We start from the raw sequence: 9805 nt of genomic DNA on the forward strand, positions 1-9805 counted from the left end.
TCCCGCCTGCTCCCGCTGATTTTTTATCCAATCCTGCCCGCTCATGTAAAGTGTGTGTTCCATTCCCGCCCGCTCCCGCAACATATGTGTCCAATCCCGCCCGCTCCTGCCACATATGTGGTCAATCCCGCCACATATGTGGTCAATCACCTCCTTACCTGAACTGCAGATTTCCTGCACAGTCCCGCAAGGCTGCCTTTGTGTTGCTCCCTCACAGCATCTCTTCTCGTGTTCTGCCCAGGAACACAGCAGAGTCACGGGAAGTGATGTCACATCACGTGACTCCGATGTGTTCCTGGGCGGAACAAGAGAAGAGACGTTGTGAGGGAGCAGCGCGAAGGCAGCCTTGCGGGACTGCGCAGGATTACCGGGACCCGCAGGTACAGTGTCTGACGGCCCGCAACACCAGCAAGACCGCCGCAAGTTTTCCTCAATGCAGTCCTCTATTTGGAATTATCATCTCATAATTTTGGGAGAAATAGCTTTCTGTACACTTGCTTTATTCTTGCGTTCCTATGCTCTCTTAATGGGGCAACTTGGTTTTTAGTTTAAACAGAATGTTTAATGATTCAGTAAAATTGACTATTTTTGACTATGAAGTATTTATGTGTACTAAACAATAAAAACTGTAGAACAATAAAAATAAAAATATATTTTTATTCATGAAGATTTATTCATTAAACATAGCACGGGGGACATTAGAACACCTCAATACAGGCTGTACTTTACAATTTATGTGCGTATACAATCAGATTTAAAAATCTGTAAGTAAAGGACCTAAGCATATTATTGTCATAATTCACTTAATGTCACAATGTTTCTCTCACTTCCCACATACTTATTGACTAACTACCCTTTTAATTAAGTTTTCTAATGAATAATTAATTTTTCATATTTATTTATTTAGTTTGACCCTCTTCCATGGTTTGTTCTTTAGGGACATGTAATGAAAGATAACACATATAGAAGGATATTAATATAGGATTTTTGATAATTGAGTTAACCCACGGTTTAGAAAGCTCAAATATTCTACAAAATGTATCACAATGAAATGAAATATGAATTAATGAGACCAAAGTATTATCTTTGGGTATCTGGGCAAAACTTTCTCTTACGCTTTCACAGAGGTTTCTGCCTTCCAGGATCCCCTTGGTCACAGTCTTCACGGCATATGTGTTAACAACATATACCTATAGAAAGCTGCACATAAGCAACGAAGAGGATAGCTTCAAATAAATGCAAGTTTTACACTCCAGGATTGAAGAGATTAGCAACAAACACAAATGTTTTGCAATTAAGCTTTAGACTACAACACAAAAAAATACATGATACAATAAAGTGGTTGGAGGTTCCATTCCATCCTCCATTGACAATGGACAATTCCTATATCTTATAAAAGGGAAATGAAAGTTAAGAGCAAAAGTAATAACACACATCAGGACGAGACATATTTGATTTACACCCAATGTGGGACTGTAACCAAAGGTAATTTGACATTAATCAATCAAGCTTAAAAAATGTGTTGTGTCAATAAATTGGACAATAAAGCTCCCTGATGCACTGCTGTTTAATGGGTCTGTTGGGGAAATAAGAGAATCAGAGAGGCATAATAGCCTTCCAGGGGAGGACTGGCACCTTCTGGCCTAGAGGCAAGTACAGGCTCCTTTTCCCTCTTCCTGTATGCACACATTCACTCCCTTCAGTGCAACCCACTGACAAATTCACACATGTTTATATTTCTACTTGCTGTGGTGCTTGACTTTAGCCCTGCTTGCATGCAATTGGAGTCCAAATCCTAATACGACTACTACAGGGTCACACAATGTTATATGACCCCACTGAATGCTCAAGTCCCAGAGCCCACTGGTCTGCAGTACCACCTACTTGAGGCTGTGCATTCTTCTAACCTGGAATGCCTGGATATGATGTCATACCCTGTGCTTGATCCATTCTCAAATCTATCCTCCGTCCTCCCCATTTTGTGCCTTCTTAGTACCTCCTTCCCTCCATGTCCTAAGGTGAACCCAGTTAATACATAATTGTGCAACACTGGTTTGTTCATGAACATTTTTGTTTAAACAGAGTAAAGGACAAGAGAGATACACAGAATACACGTTAAACACACTACAAAAGCTGACTGAGATTCATGCATACCACGTGAAGTTTCCTGATGCATATTTCTACACCAGCACTAATTTTTGAATCCTGCCTACACATTTGGCCTGTTTGTATCTAGTGTTGAAATAGCATCATATTGCAGCTGAAATGAGTTCTAAAGAACCTACTTGACCTCCTTTCACTTCCTGCATTAAATAATGTGTGGTTTTTATCAGTATTCCTAAGTCATATCCGCAAAAGCACGTTTTGTTAAGCTTCTTGAGTTACACACTTTGTGGTCACATCCGCAGGTAGTATGTATGCTAGAACGTTGTTGAGCAAACGTGTTGCATATATACAGTATGTGTAGTCAGAGGATATTGCAATTATTAACTGTATATGCCTAGTCAAATGTTTAAAACAAGATGTTGGGGTCTCCTGCAAGCTACATTGAGGGTTCCCCCATCTTCTCATATTTATTCAGTTGTAGATCTGAATAACAATGACTCTGAATATGTGGATGAAATTACAGCTCAATTATATGCATTTATATCATGGAGCTCATATAAATAAGCCAGCAATATGGTGATATGGTCACCAAGACCTTTAACATACCTGTTAATAAAAATTACAAACAATTAATCATGGATTCTAGATGTGTAACTACTTGAAAAACCCACTGCATTGTACTCCAGAATGATTACTAGGCAATTAAAGAAAGAAAAGAAATATTAAAAGAAACATAACAGTGCTCACACTACCAGCTGTACCGCATTGGCTCTTATGAACTTAGGGAACAGCCTACAAACATTAATTGGAAGACTTCCTTTGATATTGTTGGATGTAGAGTAGTTTGGATGTGGAATATGTGCATAACATGCTTACTGCTGAGTATAATTTTAGGTTGTCTTTAGGATTTAAGTTGGATTTTAGACTAATGTCTATACATTTCTAGCAGGCTTGGAGAATATAGTTGAAGCACCACACAAACATGGTAACAAAATAGGACCTGCTGGCATTACTATTTTGAATGAAGATATTGAGGGTTATTTATGAAAAGCAACTCCTGTGGTATGGTGGTTGCACTACTTGGACTATGAGGTACATAGTATTTTTACGAGAAACATGGTGAATTACCAAATGGTATTCTGAGCTTTAATTCCACTAATGCAACTGGAACATTACATAATAACATGAACTTTACTTAGAGGGAAAGAGGGAAGGGGTGGGTGTCTGTGGGGGGCAAAGGGAGTTGGGGGGCATGGGGGTATACATGTGCAAGTACAGTTTCTTATTTTATTATTAACCCCTTACCCAACTGGGCAAGGGATGGAGGTGAGGTCCTAGTCCCCCAAAGCACATGCTATGTGTCTGTGCGCCATTTTTCATCTAAGCGTCAATTACTTAAATGCCAATATTTACTGCTTATAGTGATTTCAGAACTAATTTTATCTCTCTTCTCTCATCTACAGATATTTAACTTTTTCCATTCACTGCAGTATATCTACATTATTGCTGACTGTATTACTTAATTGATTAATTATCATTTTTAAAATGTACTCCATTGTGCAGCTGCATCATTGCTGGCTGTATTGCTTAATAAATAAATTCATTAATTGTTTTGGTCGCTCAACCTGGTGACATCAAAATCAAAATGCAGCATGCTAACTCCCCTACTAAGTGCTACAAGGAAGAACATATCCTGGATCTTATTTTTCCTAACCTGTCTTTAATTTGTCCTTAATCTGTAAATTCTCTAACACCATTCCCCGACCACAACCTTCAATGAGTTTTTGGCTAATTCTGGGCTTCCTGCCTCTCCATGATCCCAAACGTAGTGTATGTGTTGTTGCTCATTGGTAGGCAACCAGGGGTTTTGTATGAAAAACCAATACTAAACTTAGTGACAGGACAATGCAAGCAGGGGCATCTCCAATACAAGATATGTTTACCATAAATGGGAGAAAAACAATGGTCCATAAAGCTGAAAAATAACTTGCATAATTATGGTAAATTAATAATAATCAATAAATGCAAAGCTAAAATAAACAAGGACTATTATAATAAACTGTTCTTGCATGTGATAAGTAACTAGAACAAATGAACGTTGACTAACTGAAAAATAAGATGAGCCTCAGTCTATACATACATTTTTAACACAAAGACATTCAGGTCTGACACACTATGATCTAGAACCCAGTCAGGGCTTGCTGAGCTGTACGAGTGCCCAGTCTGGCTCACCCACTCCCCAACATTGGGAGTACTGGCGATGAATACACTTGCGGATCAGGAACACAAACTGGAGGAGGCATTTTACCTGGCTCTGTAGGTATCCGTAAACCCCTGTACCAGGCCGGTGTGCTAAAAAAACTAACCAAGTAAAAACTGATTATTTAGGTCCACAGCAAAACAGATGCAAACATGGAAGTTTTTACTAAAACACATTCATACACAGGGAAGTCTTTTGACCTTTGGGCGGTGTTCATGTTTAAAATGGTCCCATGGAGAAACATTATATGTGATTTAGAGTGCTTCTGATCATCCCACAGGTTAGAGCATCAATAGGGAATATTCAAACCTTTCGCATTAAGAGAGGTACACTTCACTTTGCTGTGATCGGGAGATGAGTCCAGAGCCTCCGACATGGATGCCTTAAGTGTCCGACATGGATGCGTGCTAGCCACACCTGATTTTGTATTGATGACAATGGATCATAATGTAGAGAAATACTGTGGACTGTGTCATACAAGTTATACATATTTCAATCTGCATATTTTATTAAAAAGGATTAGTGGCACTAAATTGTGGCTTCATGGCTTTTTTTAGTGTGCTGATGTACTCCCAATCCCATCACATTACATCAATATGCGTTAGAAAATCAGGAAAAGATGGGCATCGATGGTAGGCTGATTCGGTGGCACAATAGGCCACTTGACTAGACTTGCCCCCCAGCCCTCCCCTGCTTGAATATTCACCCAGTATTCACATTTATACCAAATTACACAGGTCGACGTGTATTTAACGGAGGCACGCACATGAATCAAATCACTTATTTTCATTGAATATACACATCATTTGTTTTTTCTCCTGAAGAAGCCAACGGACTATTGGCGAAACACGTAGAGAGAGCTTCATCATCTTCTTTGTTCACATTTACATTCTGATGAAATTGATAATTAATGCATATGGGAAAGTAAAAGCAGAAATATATTAAATCTGTAAAAGCAAAAGGCTAAAATTAATTTCTGATGTCTATATCATTTTGAAGTCATATGTGTGTATGAGAACGGAAATAACATGCAGAAGAGATAAGAACATAGATTGAATCTTTAATCAGCCTAGAGATGTAAGTAGCGCTAAGTAGGTCATGAAGCCCCATGTCAATTATAACACCTCAAAGAAAATGCATCCATCTTACCAACAGCACATCTCTAAAAGCATTTTGACACTTACTGAATATTAACAATTTATAAACTTAGAGCATGCTGAAAGAGTTTTTATAGGAATTGTGCCTTCTGTCCCCATTCAACAAACACGAAAGCTAGACTGTTTAAGAGCAAGGATATACCGGTATGTTAGCAGGAGGATCACTCCTTCTTACCTGCTTTTCAGCTTGGCTGTAATCAGATGCCAAAATACACATAAAATTGCAGTGGTGGGGGCGTGAGGCGTCTGTATCGGTGCCGGCGCTTCACGCTGAGCGCTGGCATATGACATCATATGCTGGCACTCAGCAGTGAAGCCGCGCGCACCGCGCAGATTCTCGCACCGGGGCACTGAGGCTTCTAGTTACGCCCATGCTAATATACATATATACTCAATTTACCATTCCTTCATATCCTACATTTTTTTGTAGACCTAGTTACGCAGAATTTCAGGAACCTGGATATAAAAGGAAAGAAAGCTAGGGAACTGAGAAAGTTTAGGAAATGTATGGCTTGGTGGCTTCAAAGCACTGAGATAGATATTTTACCATATTTTTATAACAATAAATCACAGTTGAAAACTATTCTATTTACTACACATACTTCTTGTCAGGTAGAATCTACTGTCTTAGATCAAGGGGGGCACTTTACATTTGTTCAGGGATCCATCGTGAGTATATTTACCTTTTCCAATGTACACCTGCCAAATAGGAAGCAACGTCAAATTTGCATTCTATTCTATGTAAGCCATTCTCCTTTAAAGCAAAAATTCAGATTTTAGGGGGGCAATGGTAATATGCCCTTCGATCTTGGTCTTAACACTAATTTTTTATTTCAAATTTGTTCTATATCTACACACTCACATTACTTTTGCCTGGTGGACTGCTAGCCACATTGTTCATACTCTAGGAATTATACTTTCATTTCGGAATGCATATATAAATCTCTATATGTAAAGTGCAACTGCATTTAACAAAGAAAAAAAATAGGAGAAAGAGTTCACTTGTACGAAAATTCGGTTAAATGGACTCCACAGTGACATTAAGTAATTAGTATTAAAACCTTGCCTCTGCTCTGAGCATGAACCCAGGACAAACTCTTCACTGCGAGGAAATTTGCTATTGCAACATTCAGAATACATGATTTTAAAAATGCCTGGATTACATCATACCACAAATTTTCATACACACTCATATGCAAATGTTGAAGTTATGTATATACTTGCACATGACTGAGGTAGCGTCAATGCGTTGCCCTCTTTCCCCCCAAATAAATACAGAAACACAAAGTAAATAATATAATGCTCTCACTGCCCAAGATCTTGCTACCCACTTCAAAGAGAAGATCGAGACTATTAGAAAAGACCTCTCTTCCTTACAACTCTCTCCTACACCACTCAACACCACTCTCTCCACTCTTACTATACTAACTGCCTTTTCCCCTACAACCGAAGAAGAGATAGCCACTCTTCTTTCTTCCTCTCACCCAACAACCTGTCCCCTTGACCGCATCCCTTCACACCTCACAAAGTCTCTATGTCCATCCCTTGGTCCATCACTTACCCACCTATTTAATCTTTCTCTATCATCTGGAACTGTACCATCTGCCTTCAAGCATGCGCTAATCACACCCATTCTAAAGAATCCTTCCTCAGATCCCGTCTGTTTGACTAACTACCGCCCTATCTCTCTGCTTCCTTTTACCTCTAAGCTGCTTGAACGGATTGTGTACAATCGCCTCACTAACTTCCTCTCCTCTAATTCCCTCCTTGACCCTCTACAGTCTGGTTTCAAACCCCTTCACTCTACTGAAACAGCTCTAACAAAAGTCTCCAATGACTTGCTCTCTGCCAAAGCAAAAGGTCACTACTCTATTCTAATTCTACTGGATCCCTCTGCTGCTTTCGATACTGTTGATCACCACCTTCTTCTAGACTCACTTGCTTCTATAGGCATTCGAGATACAGCTCTCTCCTGGATCTCCTCATATCTGTCTAACCGTTCCTTCTCTGTCAACTTCTCTGGCAAGACATCATCACCCCTTCCACTTTCGGTTGGTGTCCCCCAAGGTTCAGTCCTTGGCCCTCTGCTGTTCTCTCTTTATACTTCCTCTCTTGGCAAACTAATCAACTCATTTGTCCTCCAGTATCACCTATATGCAGATGATACCCAAATCTACCTGTCTTCTCCTGATCTCTCTCCATCTCTCCTGTCCCGTATTACCAATTGCTTGTCTGCTATTTCTTCATGGATGTCACAACACTACCTGAAACTTAATCTTTCCAAAACTGAACTCATTATCTTCCCTCCCTCCATCTCCACTTCACTACCTGAATTCTCTATCACCATTAACAACACGACTATCTCTCCTACTAACCAGGCCCGATGCCTTGGGGTCATCCTTGACTCAAACCTCTCCTTCATCCCTCACATTCAGTCCCTCGCCAGATCCTGCCGCTTGCACCTAAAAAACATCTCTCGTATCCGCCCATTCCTCACCCAAGAATCCACAAAAACCCTGGTTCATTCCCTTATCATTTCCCGTCTTGACTACTGCAACACTCTTCTGGTTGGCACTCCACTGTCTCGACTCTCTCCTCTACAGTCTATCCTAAATGCCGCTGCTAGGCTCATCTTCCTTGCACGTCGCTCCTCTTCTGCTTCCCCCCTCTGTGAATCCCTCCACTGGCTCCCAATTACCTTTAGAATTAAATTTAAGATCCTAGTACTGACATATAAGGCCATCCATAATACTGCTCCTCCGTACATTTCTGACCTCATTAGCAAATACTCTCCTACTCGATCCCTACGTTCCTCCCATGGGCTAAGGCTCTCCTCCTCACTCATCACCTCTTCCTTTTCCCGTCTACAAGATTTCACTCGAGCTGCCCCATATCTCTGGAATCTACTCCCAAGGAACCTTCAGCATTCACCCTCCCTCCCGACATTCAAGAAACATCTAAAAACCCACTTCTTCAGAGAAGCATACCATCTTAGCTGCTAGAACTTCCTTGTCATCGATACAACCACCACACTACCTCTCACCCTTTCTCTGTGCCTTATGTTTGTCACCCCATTTCCCTCTAGATTGTAAGCTTGCGAGCAGGGCTCTCTCCACCAAATGTATCGGTTTGTCTTAGTCTGTCAATTCTTGTCATATCCCTTGAATTTATGTATTGTATTAAGCGCTGCGTAAACTGTTGGCGCTATATAAATAAAGGATAATAATAATAATAATAACAATATTATAAAGTCAACAATGGAAAATTTTGGCCACGGTACAGTCCGCTTTTCGCCTTCCACAAGCCTTAAATATAACTAACAAGTGTTAGCAAAAATCTAAAGGCTACAAAATGCAACCCCTAACTGTAAACTACCGACCCAGCTGGCACAGGTGTAAAACCGTAAAACTGTTGAGACCACCAGCGTCCCATGCACGGCAGCCATTGTCACGTCTGGATTCACCAAGGCACAAGCCCAAGGAGTGTCCTGCACTTAGGCTGAGGGCCTGTGCACCGCAAGTCAAACCACACCTAAATGTGGTTAACCCTTGCTCTATGCCAGCCTGATAACCAACCGCAAAGAAACATAAACTGCTAGCTCAGGGCCTTCAATCCAACATTTACTGACAGCCCCAAAACATGACTCAGCAGATTTTTCTGCAAAACAGGAAAAAAGGAGGGGGAGAGGGCTGCCTGCCGTCCCCTCAGTCATGCGCCCCTCTGACACCATGCTGTCGCCTGGGGCTTTCTTGAATAATGTTAAAGTGAAGCTCCAGGTTTGGTCTTTTTGTTGATTTCCATTTTTCAGGAATAAAAAATGTTTAACATGATTTGTTTGGCTTAATATACAATTATATATATATTTACCAATATAGCCTAGCTGTTTTTTTTCTTTAATTCAAATTTTATTGAATACAATAACAAAACAGAAGAGAAAAGCAAGAAATTAATTACAATATATTTTAATCAAGGACAAACACCCCTAAATGGACCACTCAATGACTTCCTAAGTAAACCCAACTACTGGATCTTACTGGCCATTGCAGCAGCTGACTAACAACATTATTGCAAAGTTAATTGTCTATAGTTATTGCGAAGCCCTTTTCGGTTAATGATTTTACGGACATAACCCAATTTAAGGTATAATTTGCACATTTATTTTTTGCCCAAAATGCAAGTTTGCACTTTTTCAGTATTAAATTTCATCTGACACTTGGCTGCCTCACACTAGAAGACTGCATTGGGAGGCGGGACCCGTCAAAAAACTTGCGGGCGCGGGCGG

Source organism: Spea bombifrons, chromosome 2 (assembly GCF_027358695.1).
Source record: "Spea bombifrons isolate aSpeBom1 chromosome 2, aSpeBom1.2.pri, whole genome shotgun sequence".
NCBI classification, from domain to species: Eukaryota; Metazoa; Chordata; class Amphibia; order Anura; family Pelobatidae; genus Spea; species Spea bombifrons.